Source organism: Alligator mississippiensis, chromosome 16, assembly GCF_030867095.1.
Source record: "Alligator mississippiensis isolate rAllMis1 chromosome 16, rAllMis1, whole genome shotgun sequence".
Lineage (NCBI taxonomy): Eukaryota > Metazoa > Chordata > Crocodylia > Alligatoridae > Alligator > Alligator mississippiensis.
The window spans coordinates 21653610-21671050 of record NC_081839.1 but is presented as its reverse complement, the minus strand read 5'-3'; the positions used below and the strand labels follow the sequence as shown (position 1 = coordinate 21671050).

Sequence of the window (17441 nt, the reverse complement as noted above, 5' to 3'; positions counted from 1 at the left end):
CTTCCTGAATGACATATAGAATATAAAAAATATTACACAGGGCAGCCTTGGAATCGCAACAAGCAAAGGTAGACAAAGCATGTTTGCATGTGTCTGCCAGCACACAAGCGGCAGGGAGTAAAATCTCTCTCCTGGTTTGTTCTTTCAGTGATGTCTCCAATTCTGAGGTCATTGATCATCACCCCCTTCCCCCCCTTTCTTGGTCCTGTCCCTTCTGCAGTGTCTCCACTTTTCTCCATGGTCCAGCCCTCTGCCACATTGTCCATGTGGCTTGCTCTTCTCTTCCTTCTAAATGATTTTCCTTCCGCTTAACCTTGTAGCCTCAGGGGCAGCCTCATGTCCATACAAGACTGTGGTCCAACATATCCAGAAAACTGTATTTTGTTCTGGGCTATGCATTGGCACTCTCTTCTCCAGCCACTGCCATAGTCTGTAAAATCTCACTGGCTCACACTCTCACCAGCCAGTTGCTTTTTGGCATGTTCTAGCAGCACCAGAATCCAAAGGCCCTGGGACATCTTTTGGTATCCTGCTTAATAGTCTAACACTTAACCCTGTAAAGGAGACCTGCGCCTCTTTCCTTTCTTGAAGGCAGCAGCTTTGCAGAGACAATGTAAGGGGTGATTTTTGCAGTGATTAAACCATTTCTCTCAGGGTATAATTGTTAGCTTCCCTAAGTGCAATCCTGGGTCATTACAGCACAGGGTCATTGTAACTTGCTTTAGGGTTGATTCTGTTCAATGTCTTCATCAATGACCTGGAAGATGGCATAGAGTGCCTCCCCACCACAGATGACACCAAGCTGGGAGGAGTAGTAGATATACTGGAGGGTAGGGCTAGGATTCAGAGTGACCTAGACAAACTGGAGGATTGGACCAAAAGAAATCTCATGAAGTTCAACAAGGACAAGTGCAAAGAACAACCCCATGTGCAGATACAGGCTGGGGGCTGACTGGCTGGACAGCAGCTGGGCAGAAAAGGACCTGGGGGGTTACAGTGGACAATAACCTGAATATGAGCCAAAAGTGTGCCTTTGTTGCAAAGAAGTCTAAAGGCATACTGGGTTGCATTGGTAGGTGTGTTGCCAGTAGGTCAAGGGAAGTGATTATTCTCCTCAATTCAGCACTGGTGAAGCCCATCTGGAGTACTGTATTTACTTTTGGGCACCCTGCTACAGGAAGGATGTGGACAAATTGGAGAGAGTCCAGTGGAGGGCAACACAATGGTTTGGGGGCTTGGGGACATGACTTCTGAGGAAAGGCTGAGGGAATGGGTCTTATCTAGTTTAAATCCCCCTCATTCTTCTCTTCTCTAATAGCAGCCTTCAACTACCTGAAGGGGGGCTCAAAAGGGGATGGAGCTGGACTGTTCTCAGGTGGTGGCAGATGACAGAACAAGGAGCAATGGCCTCGAGTTGCAGCAAGAGTAGTTTAGGTTAGACATTAGGAAGAAGTTTCTCACTATGAGGGTAGTAAAACCCTGGAACAGGTTACCCTGAGAGGTGGTGCAATCTTCATTCTGCAGGTTTTTAAGACCCAGCTAGATAAAGCTTTGGCTGGGATGATTTAGTTGGGGCTGGTCCTGCTTTGAGCAGGGAGGGGTTGGACTAGATGACATCCTGAGGTCCTTTCCAGCCCTCATTTTCTATGATTATGTGAATACCTTTCATTCAGGGAAGTGTTCAGAATACACAGCAGAGTCAATGAACCCATGGAAACTGTTCCAACAACATGCCTCACCTGGGACCCCTGTCATTGGGATGGAGAGGGCTGCTCAGGTTTGATGTGGTATCCACTACTTTAAGTCAGCTTCCCAGTGGTTTTAGGTTACTTCAATCCTTGGCTTCTCTGATGAAATTTTCAATAAGGGGCCAGCTGATTTCTGTTCATATGCAACATGATCAAGCTGTACTAATGGAAGAACCAAACCTGGACAGGAATGAACGGTGAGGCTGTATTGCTCCCAGAGCCACAAAGATCATTCCTCCAGGATGAGACGAATAAAAAAAGAGACTCCTCATAGCCTGAACATATCCCACAACCCCTCCAGCAAGAGACCCAGACGGAGGTGCTGTAAGGTATGGCACCAGCCTGGAGAATCTTCTCTCGCTCAGCGAGTGGGAAGAGGTTTGGCATGCCTCTGCATTTTCCATCTAGAAGTTGCATTGTGGCTCCACTCCTCTGGATTGAATCACAAGCAGGAGCCTGAAGCAATAACTCTACAAGTACGCTGTTGGAAACCTTCATTTATCCCAGTCACACAGCACTCTCTCATCCAAGGCTCCTGTCGTGGTAACAACCCCTGGAGCAGGAGACTTAAGCAGTCTGTGGTAGGAGCTGGGAATGTCTCTCCAGAATGAGGATGAATTAATTTGTGACTTGTCAGGGGACGGTTCAGGAATAACTTAGAAAATGCTGAGCATACTCAGTGACTGCACAGATAAAAGTTCATGAAACTCTAGGATGCAAAAACAAATGCTTCTCAGCAACAGTTGGGTTGATTTGGGCTGTTTGCCATCTGCTGTGCATGGAAAACATTGGCAGCTGGGATGGTCCCATCCCAGCCACGGTCTGTCACCCTTAGGAGTGCTTGGAATAGTAACACACAGTCCACAAATGAGCGTGCTCGTTTGCGCTCTCACCACCGACGCCCGTTTTTGTGCCTTGTTCAGGTCCAATGGAGATGAAAATAGCTCAGTGGCTCTTCAGCGTTCCAGGGAGCTGCATCTCTCCTGGGATTTACCTCTGAAACCGCTTCCTTGTGGGCTGAGGGATGGTTTAGTGGTTAGGTCCTATTCCTGGCTCTGTCACTGACTTTGGCCTTGGCAAAGCATTTAGTTTCTTTCTGTATCAGTTTTGTAGCCTGCAAGACAAGGATGATATTTATTTGCCATTCTCCTGGGCATTCTGGGAAGGCCAAGGCTGCTTTTATAGTCACCGAGGTAGCTGGTATGAATCAAATGTTAGGGAAAAAGGCAGTCTAACAGGACAAACCCCAAGGTGGCCATGATAGCTCCTGGTGGCCACCTTCGTCCTGTTTGGCTCTCACTCCAGCTTCTCAGGGTCTCAACCCCATGCTGCTCCTGCCACACCTTGATGGTATTAATAAAGAGGGGAGACTCCCCTTAGAAGCTGGTGAGCCCTGGGTGCTCTTCCTAGTCCTCTGTGGGTTTGAGACACACTGTCTCTCTCTCCCTTGGGTCCAACGCCATAGCATACAGTCTTGCTTTGTGGCTCAGACTCCTCTGCTATTAATTGCCTTAAAGGGCTGAATTCATGGCCTCTGTCTTCCCCTACAGCCATGCATATGTTACTTGATGTTCATTTGGAAGGGGGCCCCTGGCTCCAGTGTAGTCTTTAGCCCCCAGGCCTCCAACCTTTTTCCAGGCCTCAGTCTTCTCAGATTTGACCCTTTTATTCTGGCTGTACCCTTCAGTCCAGGTCCACTGCCCCAGACCTTGGCTCCTGGGCCCCCTTGTGTGCTGCAAGGGGCAAGGCCATGGCTGCTCCACCCAGCTGTGCAGGGCCCCCCAAAGCATGGGGCCCCGGGAAGCCACCCCAATTCATACTGCCCTGCCCCCAAAGGACTGCCCTGGCTCTGGGCCCCTGGCCCTTGTCTCTCCCGCTCTAGTCCAGTCCTTGGCCCTCTGGGTCCCCAACCCCAGGCTGGGCAGCTCTTCCTGTGGCTCTGGCCCTCCTAGCCTTGGCTGACTCCTTCAGCCCTTAGCCCTCTGGGTCCCTAACCCCAGGCCAGGCTGCCTATCACAGAGTACCCCACAAGGCACTCCTCTGTGGACACCACATCTTACCCATATACATAGCCCAGTCCTTTGGTGTTACGCTGTGCCAGCTACAGATTAATCCCTTCTGGGTCTCCCCGGTCCCCAACCACCTCCTACCCTTTAGCAGCTGGATCTGTAGCAGCTCCTTGGGCACCTTGTTGGTTGGGTGTCTCTTTTATCATGTCTCCAGCCACCAGAAGCTCTGCTAGCACTGGAAGCCAGGACCAGACTGAGCCCTCTGGCTCAGGAGGCAGGCTTTTAATGGATTCAGACTCCACCTTCTCCGGTCACATAGCTCAGCCCTCAGCCTGCTCTCAGGTGTTGCAGCTTATGCCCTGGGCCACAGGTACTGCCTTTTCCCTTGCTGTTCTTTAACTGCCTGTGAGTTTCCCTGGCTGCATGTAGCTCTGCAGCTGGCCCCTGCCTACTTGCCTACTTAACTGCAGCCTTTTGGTGCTGGCTCCCTACCATTCAAGTAGCAGGGGTTAGGGATCCTTGATATAGGCAGGTGGCCCAAATGGCAGGTGATAGTCAAGGCACAAGCATGTAGGAGAAGGGACACATGGGCTTGTGGTGGGGGCAGCTCCTGGGTGGGTGGCAAGAGATCAGGGCTCTGTTCTTGACTCTACCGCTGCTGACTAGACCATCCACATTACTTCCTCTCTCTGTGCCTTCATTCCCTTATCTGCTGATAGCAGATAAGAATTTGGGCCTATTTCCCAGGGGACATTGAACTAATTCAGGGATTCACAACATTGTTTTCATAATGTCCCTCTCTCCTTGCCCCCCATCCAGTCGCAGGGAAAGTAACAGCCCTTTGACAATTACAGCAATAGCTTCCACGGAGAAGTAGCAACAGGGAAGTATTATATGTATTTCTTTGGTTCTGCAACCAGCTGGGGAGCAAGTCCTTGTAAATAGTCAGTTCTCCGCAGACACTGGCCTGGGCTTCAGGGATGGTGATTGGTGGTTTCTGCACTTATCTTGTGAACAATGCACTACTGTTTGCATAGGCGGACTAAGGCATGGACTGGCGGGGCCTGGGCCCAGGGTACCCTGCCAATCAGGGTTCCCTGGGTGCTTGGGTTCCCATGGGAAACAATGGGCAGCATTCTAGCCTGCAAGGGGCTACTTGGGGCTGCTTGGAGGGAGGCACAGGGGTCCCGCATGCCTGGGTGTGGCCGCATGCATGCACATGGCCTAGAACACAGCGGGGCAGTGTGGAGAGCAGCTCCCTGCAGGTAAGTGTATGGGGGAAGGAACGGGGGGGGGGGAGGGGGGCGCAGATTAAGGCCTCCCCATGATAAGGAAGGGAATGGGGCAGGGGCTTGGGCTGGGGGTGCTGCCCGGGCAGGGCATTGTGTGGGACCTGGGCCTGTGGCGGGGAGTGGGATGGAGCCGTGGGCATCTAGTCCAGGGGGTATGGGGGGGGTGGCTTCCCACTGCTGCATGTACCCCTGAAGGGCAGCATGGGGGGGCATGTACCCTCCCCCAAATTTGTGTGGAGCAGATTCAGGCTGCAGGCTCAGGGCTCTCCAACCTGCTGCCTTTGCCATGGGGACACCTTGCCAGCTGTGCATCCCATGTCCGCCCAGCAGCAGTACGAGTGGCGAGTTGTGCCTCCCTCTGCCAGGCAGGCAGTGGATGCACAGCTGGCTCAGGAAGGTCTCTGAGGCAAAGGCAGCAGGGCGGGGAGCCCCAAGTCCACAACAGGCAGCCTGCATCCACCCTCACCCCACTCAGCTCCACTCTGCTCTGGCCATGGCAGAGAATAAGTGGGGTGAGGAGCAGGGAGGAGAGGCGGGCATGTGCCAATTCACCCCAGCCTGGCTGGGTCCACTCAGCCTCCCCCATGGGGCATGGAGGCCTTGCCCTTGGTAGTGGCAGCACCAGGAGGGGAAGGGGCCCCTCCCCCCACTGAGTCCTAGGGCCCCAATAAATCTTAATCCACCACCAACTGTTTGCAAAAGCCTGGAGTGCTCATTTACTTGGGATACTTTAGCATCACAGGCAAATGGGCAATGACACAAAAAGTCATCTTAGTGGCTGCCACAACATCCCAGCACTCCTGTGTGCCAAAGAAATGCAGTCCTTCATCACTGCACTGAACTGACTAAGAGCATTAGGTCATGTCTGCACGGGAAGCTCAGAAAGATTAAGGCCCACACCTCACATTTAACGGTCGTTGGATCAAGTGTAGCAGGGATGCTTCTGTCCCACTGGGAACAAGGATCTGTATTAAAGCCTAGGGCCTGCTGTTTTCTAGGAAAGCACCCATCTCACTGAGCAGCACTCTTAACCTTATGCTTTTTTTTTTTTTTTTTTTTTTTTGGCTCCATATAGCTCCCTGTCTTCACAAAGGGTAGTGGAGAAGGGGCCAGGTGGTGCCTACTCTGTGGTGTTTAGAGTACTGTGCTGAGAAGCTGGAGAGATGCAGGTTCAAATTCCCACTGAGATAGGTGGACCTAGAACCTGGCTCTCCTGCCCCCTAGGGGATGCCACGACACTCGGCTACTGGGGCAAAAACATGGTATTGTCCTCCTTTCTTGTCCTGGGACGTATTCTTAGCTTCTGCCAAGACTACTGTGCATGTTCAATGTGTGCACATGCTTAGGCATACACACTGAAGGGGTAACACAGTTGTAATGTGTGCATAAGTGACAAAACCACCACTTATGTTCCATTCAGAAACCCAATGGGGTAACAGAAATCTGCCCAAAGTTATCACAAACAAGATGGACATCAGGTGGCTGCTTTCTTCTCCATACCAAAGTTAAGTGATTGACAGGAAAAGTCACGGCAAAAACTCTTACAGCAGGTCTGGACTGCATCCAGGAGCACAGCTCTCCACCACTCCCTGACCACCCTCACGCACCAGTTCCAGATGTTATTTAGTGTAACACCCACACACACACTCAGGTTGTGCGTGGTAAAGTGTGCACATGTGTGTCTGTGCGTGTGTTTTAGGGTTGATGGCCCCTGTTGTTCTGGCCATGTGTTCAGCACATGGCAAGCTAGGGCCTGTATCTGGGCAAAATATGTAAAACTCTCCAGCCGCATTGGCCAGAGGAAGCAAAGGACTCTTAAGGCTGATTGGTTGGAAGAAAGACTGGAGTGTGGCACTCCCTGATTGGACAAGGCTTGGGTGATGTCATACCAGGTATATAAGAACAACTGAACGAAAGTTTCTTTTTTTCCTGGGGCTAGTGAGAGCTGCGCAGCTGAATTGGGAGCCAGAAAACCTGCTCCCCATGGGGGGGGTCTCCACCCCTCTTCACTGGAGAAGTGAGTGAAAGGTATGTGATGAGAGAGCCTCAGGTACAGGGTGAAAAAGTCTGCCTCGGAATTTGAAACTCCTATTTCCTCCCTCTTTCCCCTTTATTTTTCTTGGGTGGGGTTGTTAATCCCTGGAGCAGACTGACCAGGAATGGGTCCTGGTAGTTAATGGCCACACAGGCCTGGCCCCCTCTGTTTTGTAATTGTAGTGTCTCAGCACGGTGGTGTAGCTGAGACTGGATGTCCAGGCTGCAGCCATAGGCCTGGGCCCTTTTTCCCTTTTTGTTGTTTCACAGCTACTGTGTTTCAACCTAGTTATGTGGCTGAACCCCAGCCATATGTTTGGCTGGCAGATTTGGGCCAGGGTGAAGCCTGGCACAGTTTGAGCCAGGGTGAGACCTGGCACTTGTTGTTTATCCAGGCCTTGGTGCAGTATGGGCCTTGGCAGCTTTTTGCTGCCCATTCCAGACCCAGCAAGATAGGCCTGGGTCTCCTTGTTTCCCTTTTGTAGTTTATGTCCCAACCAAGCAGTGTGGTTGGGTGCTAGTTGTAGTTCAGACCCAAGCCAAGATAGGCCTGACCTTTCCTCCAAGCTCTTCTGCATTCTTGTGCCCAGCAGAGCTGGGATTGGGACTAGGGATTTTGGGGTGCAGTGTGCTGACGAAAGCTGCAGTTAACCCCTCCAAGTCACCATGAGGAAGTGGAGGTCGGCACTTTACCACGTCTCTAGGAGCAACGGAGCCCATTGCAACGCTGAAGGACCTACACTTGAGCAGCTGCCTGCGGCACAGTGAAACCAAGGAGTAGCTCAGGACTCTCCGGTGGGGACCTCCTCTCCAGCCCATTGCTGAAAGGCAGGTATAGTGGTGCAGGCCCCCAGAACTACCCGTTGGGGAGCCCAAAGTCCCAGACTGTCTGCGTATGCGTGAAGCCTCCCCCAAGAGGGTGAAGCCTATAGACTTTGCTTTGTAGTTAATAGTGTTTTTAAATTATGTTTAGTGGTTTTTTGTTCTTTGGTTCTTTATACTAAATTTGACTTTTTGTTTACACTGCTTGTGGGGAGGGGGCTTTGTTAATATGGGACACCCCAGCAAATTTAGTGTTCCCAGATTTCTGGGTGGGGTCTTAAGCCACTTGGTATAATTTATGAGGTACCCCAAAATGTGAACCCAGCCATTTTGCTGCTGACCAGTGCCTGGCAGAAGGGTTACCTTAGCAAAACCGCCCTGAGTGTGGCACTTGCCCATGCACTGGAGACCTCTGCTGTGCTTAAGAGTGGTGGCAGGGGCCCCTTCAAGTCTTTCGTTGCCTCACGTCTGAGACTGTGGGGCTGGGACACGTGGGAATGCTTGACAGAGTCCTCCTGCAATATTCAAGGCCCAGTTTTTCTTTGCCTTTCACCTTATATAGGTGCTTAGGGCCAGTTCTGCAGAGAGCCACCTAACCTTACTGAGCTGCTTCCCTCTGCCTTGCCTCCAGTGGAATGTAGGTGCTGTACTGTGTTTCTGGATCTGGCTCTCACTCTTGTGCCATGTCACAATGGCAGCCTGCGCCAGCGGCATGGGCAAGGCAGTGGAGAGCCAGAGCTGTGGCCTGGATTGCATCCTCCCCTTACCCCACGTCCTGCAGAGCGCCAGAGGCACTGAGCCTGCTGTCACTGCCTCATCTCCCCATAACAAAAAATTAATTTCTCTGAGATGCAGGAACTGCTTTGTTCTCAGAATTGTAAAAGAGACCGAAGAGGAAAGCACTGTCAACAGCACTAGGGCAGCAGGAGAGGGGTGGGGCCACATTTTCATCTGGCTGAGCCATAGGTGTACAGTGAGCTCTGAGCTCACCATCTGGTCACCGCGGGCTCCTGCTGGAGCAGCACGAGCTCTGGCTTTTATGTGGTTCCGGAGCCCAGGGGATGAATGCCACTACCATTCATCCTCTTTTCCCCTGCCATTAAATTCAGGATGGGGGAAAGATGAGCAGCAGTGGTGCTCACTGCCTAGGCTGAAGCAATGCAAAAATGGTGGCTCCAGCCAGAACTTGCTCTAACTAGCTGGTGAGCTCAGAGCTCGTTGTGCAAGTGTGGTTAATGAAAGGGGAGTGCAACTGAGACCACTTCTCTGGACTAAGGGAGGAAGGATGGTCTAGTCTAGTGGCTATTAGCTTCAAACACAAACCACTTGGATTCAAGTTCTACCTGAGGCATAGGCCACTGCATATGTCTGTGCCCCAGCTGAAAAAAGGAGATACAACTTCCCTACCTTGCCCTACACATCAAAGTTTGTGAGGGGCAGAGACAATTGCACCATATACAGAAGTAGACTCCCCACCTTTCTGCAGGCCTAGAGGGGGCTGTCCTTTGCTGTCCTAGAGGGGGTTGGTGCTTTGCTTGCTTCAGTTTCAAATGTTTCCATCAAGAACAATGCTACTGCTTCCAAAATGTAAGTGACTCCCATGATGTTTAATATTTTCTTAAAGCCCAGCTCCTGGAATCACGTGATGATGTGAGAATATCACCAGTCATATTTCTATAAAAGTAAGTTTCTAGCCTCCATGGTTGTGGAAGGAAGCGTAAAGACCTGATTGGAACGCAGCCTAGAGGTGTGGACACTAGAAAGGAAATAAGAGCCCCATGGCTCTTGCGTGTTAGTCTCCTAATTATTGGGTGCTTGACGCATGATGTTTGAATGCTTGCAACTAGCAGTACTGGTGAATTGGTGTCATGATGGCCTTCCAGTTGTACACTTGCTCTTCAATAGAGGAGGTGGAGATAAAGTCAGACATGTCTTCCTCATAGCTCAGACTCAGCAGTGCTTTTCACAAGCTTTTGAGCCTCTCTGAACTGCACCTCAGGAGCACAGAGGCAGCTGTAGTTATAATGAATGTTTAAACTAGAAACCCAGTCAAAAAAGTGTAACCCCATCTTCCCTGTTGCTCAAAGCCTCTCAGACATTATTCATTGGAGAAGTGTTGAAATACAACCATGAGGATTGAATAGCCACTCTCAAATGAGAAAGCACCTCTGTATTTTTCTGAACAATTCACACACTGACAGGAGGTTTTCCTCAAAACATATGTATCATTTTCATATTTCTAACAAAGAAGCAGACACTGTAAATACCTCATGTTGCTTTCAGGCATGACTTGGCATGACCCGGACCCAGCGGCACTTCCCAGAAACATGCACACAACCGTGGAAATGACGCTCAGCCTGAAGGGCCATTTTCCCCAGGTGCTGGAACGTTGTTTTCTGATAAATGTTGGAAAAAAATTACTTTCAAGCTAGATGTATATGGGGAGAGGGGAGTGAGAGCTGGGGAGACGGCACTGCATCCTGTCTCCTCTTGGCTCATTCCAGCCTGAAAGCATCCCAGTGCTGGATGCTAAATAACCCACATTACCACAAGCTCTCCAGGATCATGAAGCACAAGATGAATAATCTTTTCAAGGGCTTGGTTCATAATTCAGACATGATGACACCGAAGCCAGCTTGAATTAGTCATTTGTTTTATCCCATTGAAACTACATGGTGTGCATGGTTTTAAGCAAGGAAAGCAGCATCATTCTGAAATGACAAGGAGGCAGCCAGGGAGGTTGGTTTTCACCGCTTCTGGGCCCTTCAGCATATCAAAGCAGTAACATTTGGTACAGTGGCACTTGGGGACAAATCCTGCCCTCATCTCTGCCCATGAAGAAATGGTTTGGTTCTCCCCATTCTTTGGAAAAGGGAGGAAGTTGCTGTTATTCAATATTCCCCATGGAGTGGGAGGCCCTTTATAGGAAAGGGGGGCTCCCAACTGAAGCTTGTATGAATATCCTATTGAAACTATTTTTCAGCTAAATCAAACAGAAGGTGTTGTCTGACCAGGGAACCTGGCCCAGCAGAGGGAATGAGGGCACCAGGATACTGCACCTGTGGGGCACTGCAGCAGCACTCTCACATGCAATCTGTGGCAGCACCCAGCACCCATGCCAAACCTCTCAGCTTCTCCAAATCCAAGCCTGTTACTCCCTGAGCACATTCACTCTTTCATATTTTCATCCTGATCTGGAGCAACAGTAATGTTGGGGTATCTGGCCTTTCCACAACAGACCTCATTTGTGCTCAGCTGCCTTTTTGATTGTGAAACTGCCTTCATTATGCCTAGCTCCATAGCGTGTGTCAGAGCATTACAATTCTCCCTCACCCTTTTTGTTGGTTGCTTCCATATTAGCACAAATGAGGTTATTGAAGAGCAGGATCAAGGAACGAGAGTCGCTTTGTCTTTCAAAAATCCTTCCCCCCCCCTGCCGCCGGTTGATAATCAAAGTAATAATAATTTACTCTTCCCCCCTGCCCCCGTTGATAATCGAAGTAATAATTGAAGTATCTCTGTTTTGTGTGGTTTTTAAAATTAGTGCTGTCCCTTTAAGGCAGGGGCGGGCAATTATTTTGGGTGGAGGGCAAGTTTTGGCAAGCCATGGAGGGCTGCATGACAGGCAGCTTTAAATTTATAATTTTTTTTAGGGGCTTCGTGGGCTGGATAGAATGGCCTGGTGGGTCGCATCTGGCCCATGGGCCACATTTTGCCCACCCTTGCTTTAAGGTCTGCTAATCTTCTCTGAACTCGAGAGCTTTCAGCTTTGTTCTTTGATAAATATATGTAGCAAAGACTCCTAATAATAAATCATTTATAAATTGAGGTGGAAGACCAGACTGTGGGGTCTAGCATGGACCCATGAAACTTCCCTACTGCTCTTCCTCCATTTTGGCAAATGAATATTATGTGTTAGGTGCAATATCTCAGCTTGAAGAGGAAGGTTAAAGAATGCCTAACCTGTGATCTGATGGCCTATAGCACTAAGCTGGGAAGTCAGAGACCTAGATTTAAACCTCCTCTGGGTGAGCAGTGGGATGCTAGAACCTGGGGGCACTTTAAGACATGCCTCACTTTCTGAGCAAGGGCCCTAACTACTAAGTTATATGACAGATATATCAGAGGGTCTTCATGGGATTTTGCTGAGCTACAACTTTTGGGCAGACTCGTATGCATACATGTGGCACTGCATATCTTCTTGGCCAGAGCACAGCCGAACACGTGCTCAGTAGCTGTACAGACACTTATGTGTGTCCACGCTGTGTATGGAATAGGATCACGGTTGTGTCTTACTGTGTTTTCCTTGGGCTGTCCTTTTAAGGCCAAAGCCCTCTTGCTCAGTACTGCAGGGTTCATTTCTTCGCGGCAGTTTTTGCAGCACTGGCGACTCCATTTTCTCTGCCTTGAGGATCCAGAGGCATTCTTGGTTTCTCTCACTCTACAGGATTGGACGGGGTCAAGTCAGAGGCAGAGCAAATATAAGTTCTGCATACATAGACTAAGGGCAATTGTTAAGATCCACCCTGGATATGATTCCAGAGAGTTATAATAATAAATAACTGTTAGTTCAACCCAGGAGTGTCCAGAGTGGTGTTGCTGCACTCACAGCATATCAATCACAACCTGTGCATAAGTGCCAAAAGCAGTAGCCACAGAGCTGGGTATCATTTGGGCATGTAAAATGAAATAAGATTCTGCCCATTGTGTCTAAACCAAGGACAAACTACATAGAAATAGAGGCAGAACCTTGCCTAGAAATCCTGTTCCTGCCTTCTACTCTACTCAACAAGCTGTGCAGAATGACCTGCAAGTAAAACTCTTGCCCATGCCAATTAAGGTGTGTAAGGAGGACTTCAGTAGACTAGTCATTAGTAGGATGACTGTGAGCTACCAATGCGATAGGGCCATGAAAGAAAGCTAGCTCAGCTTGTATCAGACTGGGTATTTGCAGAAGAGAGAGGGATGTATTTGTTCCATTGCTCAAGGCATGAGTTAAACCTCATCTGGAAGACAGTACAGCTCTGGTTACCTGCATGCAAGAAGGATGCATTGAAACTGGCAGTGGTGCAGAGAATGGCTGGGAGGAAAATCACAGGAGCAGAATGTCTGTCCTGTGAGAGGAAGCTAGAAGCGTTTGGCTTGTTTAGCCATTAATACAAAAGCTGAGAGGGGATCTGAATGCACTTTCAGTACATCAGGGAAGTAAATGCCAAGGAGGGAAAACAACTACCAGTCTTTAAGTCAGAGGTCTATGTTGGCACAAGCACAAAGATATCAACTGGCCATCAAATGTAAGCTGGAAACTAGAAGACTTTTACCCATCAGAGGAGAACAGATGAGAAAATTCTCTCTCTGATGGGAAAAGGGCAGGATTACAGCAGGAAAGGGGGATGGGATGAAAGCAGAGGGGAGAGGAAAGGTCATTTATTTTCTGTGAAAAGAGAGGCAGGGGCTGTAGAAGGGGAGAATGTGAGGGATGGGTCAAAGACAGTGAAAGGAGGGCCGGACTGCAGGTAGGCGAGTCCAGGCCATTGTGTAGCTGGTTGAACTACATGTTACAGAGAAGCTGCTGGCTTGGGTGAGGAATGAACATTAACTGTTCTGGTAATTCAGCTTCTGGATTTTGCCTTTCTTCCTTGTTCTCCCTAGTCTTAGGTGGGAGAGGCAGCATAATAAATCTGTGGGGACATCTTCCTGGATGCCTGATCTTTCCTGAGCTAGAACTTTTCAGAACTCTCTTGAGAACCTGGTTTTGGTAAATTTCTAGCCCATTTTCCAGACTAAAGCTGTTTCCATTAACTTGGGTTCCTCTGGCCAAACTTCCAGATCTGAATTCTGATCACCAGATTTACACTCCTGTGTAACCAGCATCAGAATTTACCCCCGCTGCTTTGTAACCAAATCAACACTTGAGGCATTTCCTGCCTCTATCGCAAATGCAACAGTGAAAGAAAATGAGTACACCAATACAGCTAGCCTTCCAACTCCCACTTCTGCAGGCAACACAGGAGATCAGTCCATTTCTGTTGCATGTTGCCTTTTATGACAGGTCAATATATATCTATACAAAGTATTTTTGTTAGCATTGTGATTTATCTCTCCAATTTACAGATGCTACTCCACCTGTTTTGGAGGTCCTGCATGCTGTGCCTTTAATGGGTTTGCTCGGTTCCAAACTCATTAGGTTGCCTCAATTATATCAGCTAATTTTAGCTGAGCTCTGATTGCTCCCTCTGTGTTTCATTAGCTGGAATTTGTTAGGTTGAAATTCAGCTCAGCATTTAGCAGCATTTCCCTTTCTGTCTTCCATCTTCACTTTGCAGTCTTGTGTCATTATATTGCCATGAAACTCTAGGGTCATCTGTGGGTCCTGTGAATTGTAATGTCTGTGTGCTGGGTTTTCATTTTCAGGCTCTTAGGAGATTCTTGTGTCTATGTGTGTGTTCGACAGAAACCACAGTTGATCACACTAGACAGGAAATCTGACCATCTGACCCAAAGTGCTTCAGACCTATCTCTCTGCTATGCCATACATACAAATTATACAAATGACTGATACTGAACCAGCTTGCCTCATTCATGAATAAACACCTAATCCCTGAACAGGGTGGCTTTTGCCCTGGAAAATCAACAATAAATCAGCTGCTCAATCTAATTCAACATATTGAGGACGGTTTTGAAAGAGGCCGAATCACCAGAGCTGTGTTCGTTGACCTAACAGCCACCTATGATATGGTCAGTTAAACACTGATGACTCCTGCACAAGACCCTGGAAATGACAAAAGACCTACACCTTGCAGAGCTGATATGAATCCTGCATGAAAACAAACTTTTGTATCAAACTGCATGGGAAACAAAGCAGATGGATATGACAGATTAATGGCATTCCTCAAGGAAGCGTACTTGCACTGCTGTTATATAACATCTATACAACAGAATGACCAGCCAGTCAGTTTGGAAACAAAATGTTTCATCCATGCAGACATCCTGTGCATAACATTGAAAAATGTTTGAAAAATCCCTGAGGCATTAATTGGCCTAACCTCATACTACACACCGATCCTGTGAAAACACAAGTATGTGCCTTCCATCTAAAAACCCATGAGGCCAACCACCAGCTCAAGGAAATACAGAAAGGTCAAGATGCTGATGGGAACCTACCATAAGGTTGCCTCCAGAGCCCGGGAGCAGTTACCCCCGGACTGAGCGGAGGACCCTGAGGCCCAGTCAATGGCTCCTTGGAGAGGATTGTGAGTTGCTAGCAGAATCAGGTCCCGCAAGGGAGGCATTCCTGAAATAAGCCCCCCACAGGGGGAAGCCCTGCGTGAAAGGTTCCCTCCCAGCTAGACCCGTAGGAAGGGAGGTACCCCTTGCTAACTGGAATCCAGGGGAAGACACGCCCTATATGGTATAAAGCTGCACCTTATATTTTCAAAGACTGTTATCATAATTATGGATATGTTGTACAATATGTGATGGGATTGGTTTAGTTTTGAATAACTGGTTTCTCGTTGGTGTGCTGCCTGCTCACACCTTTCCCCCGCCCTTCCTTTTCTACCTGGTTGTACTCTGCCAGTGGTTTGTCTAGGTTCCCTGTAAACTTGCCTGTTGATCCTAACTTACCGGGTTCACCCATCTGGGTATCCACCCCTCCTCCCCGCTCAGGCATCCTGAGGACTTAGTCACGCCAGGCCTCTGTAGGGTGCAGGGCTGAGAAGGCCATCCCCAAGGTGGGTTGCCCATTAGGACAAGCTGCCCCAGGAGGTGGTTCCTGGCTTACCATATTGTAAATATTTATCTGTATACCCTTAGTGTTATTGAATGATATCATTGGGAATACTTACTGGAAGTTTTCCTTTTGTTGGGTGATACCTACTGAAATACTTACCTGTATTGGATAAGAATAGTATGTATATTATAATTTAATTAACTGTAAATAGTTAAGAGCATTAGTGTGGAGCTGACTCTATAGAGGAAAGAGGGACCTGAGCTCAAATCACAGGTGTCCGTCTCACAGCACTGTCACCTGCCTCATCCATCCCTTCCAGCTGAGGATGGGAACACCCTTGGGTGTTCCTGGGTTACATATATAAGCTCACCACTTGAAATGGGGAGCTAGCCTCGCAACCATCCAAACTACTGTTCTGGCTCTCAGCTTCTCCTCTGCCGAATATGCATGCCTTGTATGCATGCTTAGTGGCTTGATCCCATTCTGAACGATAGCTGCCAGTGCATCACAGGATGTCTGAAGCCTAACCAGTGTGTACCTGCTGGCTGGCATTGCTCTGCCTGACACCAGAAGAGCAGTGGCTGGTAGGACAGAACAACTGAGGCAAACTGAAGATGTGAGACACCTGCTGTATGAGTGTCCCACAGCACACAAACATCTGAAGTCACGCAGAAGTTTTGATGCCACACCCAAGGAGACATAACTACAGATGTGGAAAGAGAGGTGGAAGAAAATACTCGACAGTGAAAAAATGGACGTTCCAGCAGCTGAATTCTTACCACCAGGGGCTGACAAACCATAGCAAAGGTGACAATGTCTCAACCACCTATCAGACGTTCCAAGGAACTAATGAAAAGCAGGGCTATGCCACTGGTTCAGCCATCTGCGACTGCAGCACAGAGCCTCAGACTACGCAACATCTGCTGCAATGCCTACTGCTCAAAGGCACATGTACAATGGCAGATCTTGCAAAGTACAGTAAATGAGCACAAGCACGTGTAAATGGTCAAATGTGGGATAGAGACACAAGAAGAACTGAGGAAATCTGCTTTTCATGCAGTTAAATAAAGGGAGCTCTCTCCTCATCTACTGAAACTAGGCAGATTTCACAACTAATAACACCCTGCTAGCCCAGCTCAAGCACACAAATGCACAGGCCTTGGAAGGAATGAAACAGTGCTTGTTTGACCTACCAATGCTCTCCTGGTATCATGGAACAGAAACTTTTATTTTACTGAGTGCTTAATGTGAATGTAACCCAATATAGCATATTCTGCTTGAGGTGGCAATACATAGCTTGAAATAACAGCTTACTTAAGGACAAGTCACATCTATTGCAATGTATCTACCTATAGCACGGCTGATCATTTTAGAAAGGAACACATAGGCTGCCTAAAGACGTTCAGGGATGTTAGGTTACGTTAAAAATGGCCACGCAATCTAAGTTAACCTTACCTTCAAGGTAGTCTAACTTAACTCAGGTCCAGTGAGACTAACTGAAATTCTGTACGGTTCCCAGGGCTGGGAAAGCCCAGCTGCTTGCCTTAGCCCTGGGGGGCTGCACTTTTCCTTCCCCCCACTGTTGCACCAAGCTATTTTTAATACCCCTTCTTGCCCCTCCCCAGATGGACAACCTCCCCCCAATCCACCAAACCCCCACCCTGCATGCCCCTCCTGGTGCCAATTTTATAAACTTTCCCCAATGCTGGGAGCTGATGAGGTAAGTCCTGGTGGGGAGAGGAGCAGGCAGGATTGGGGTGGGGTAGGTTTGCTGAGGGGTTGGTTGGTTATCCGGGGGCAGTGA

The 17441-nt window shown here is 48.8% G+C and overlaps 1 long non-coding RNA gene across 1 annotated transcript; it reads left to right on the top strand.

The window, feature by feature from the left end:
• Window positions 1-6179: 6179 nt before the first annotated feature.
• LOC132246430 (uncharacterized) lies at window positions 6180-15745 on the top strand. Its single transcript, XR_009457717.1, has 2 exons — window positions 6180-7077; window positions 7677-15745. It is a non-coding gene; the product is annotated as an uncharacterized LOC132246430 (long non-coding RNA).
• The last annotated feature ends 1696 nt before the right edge of the window (window positions 15746-17441 follow it).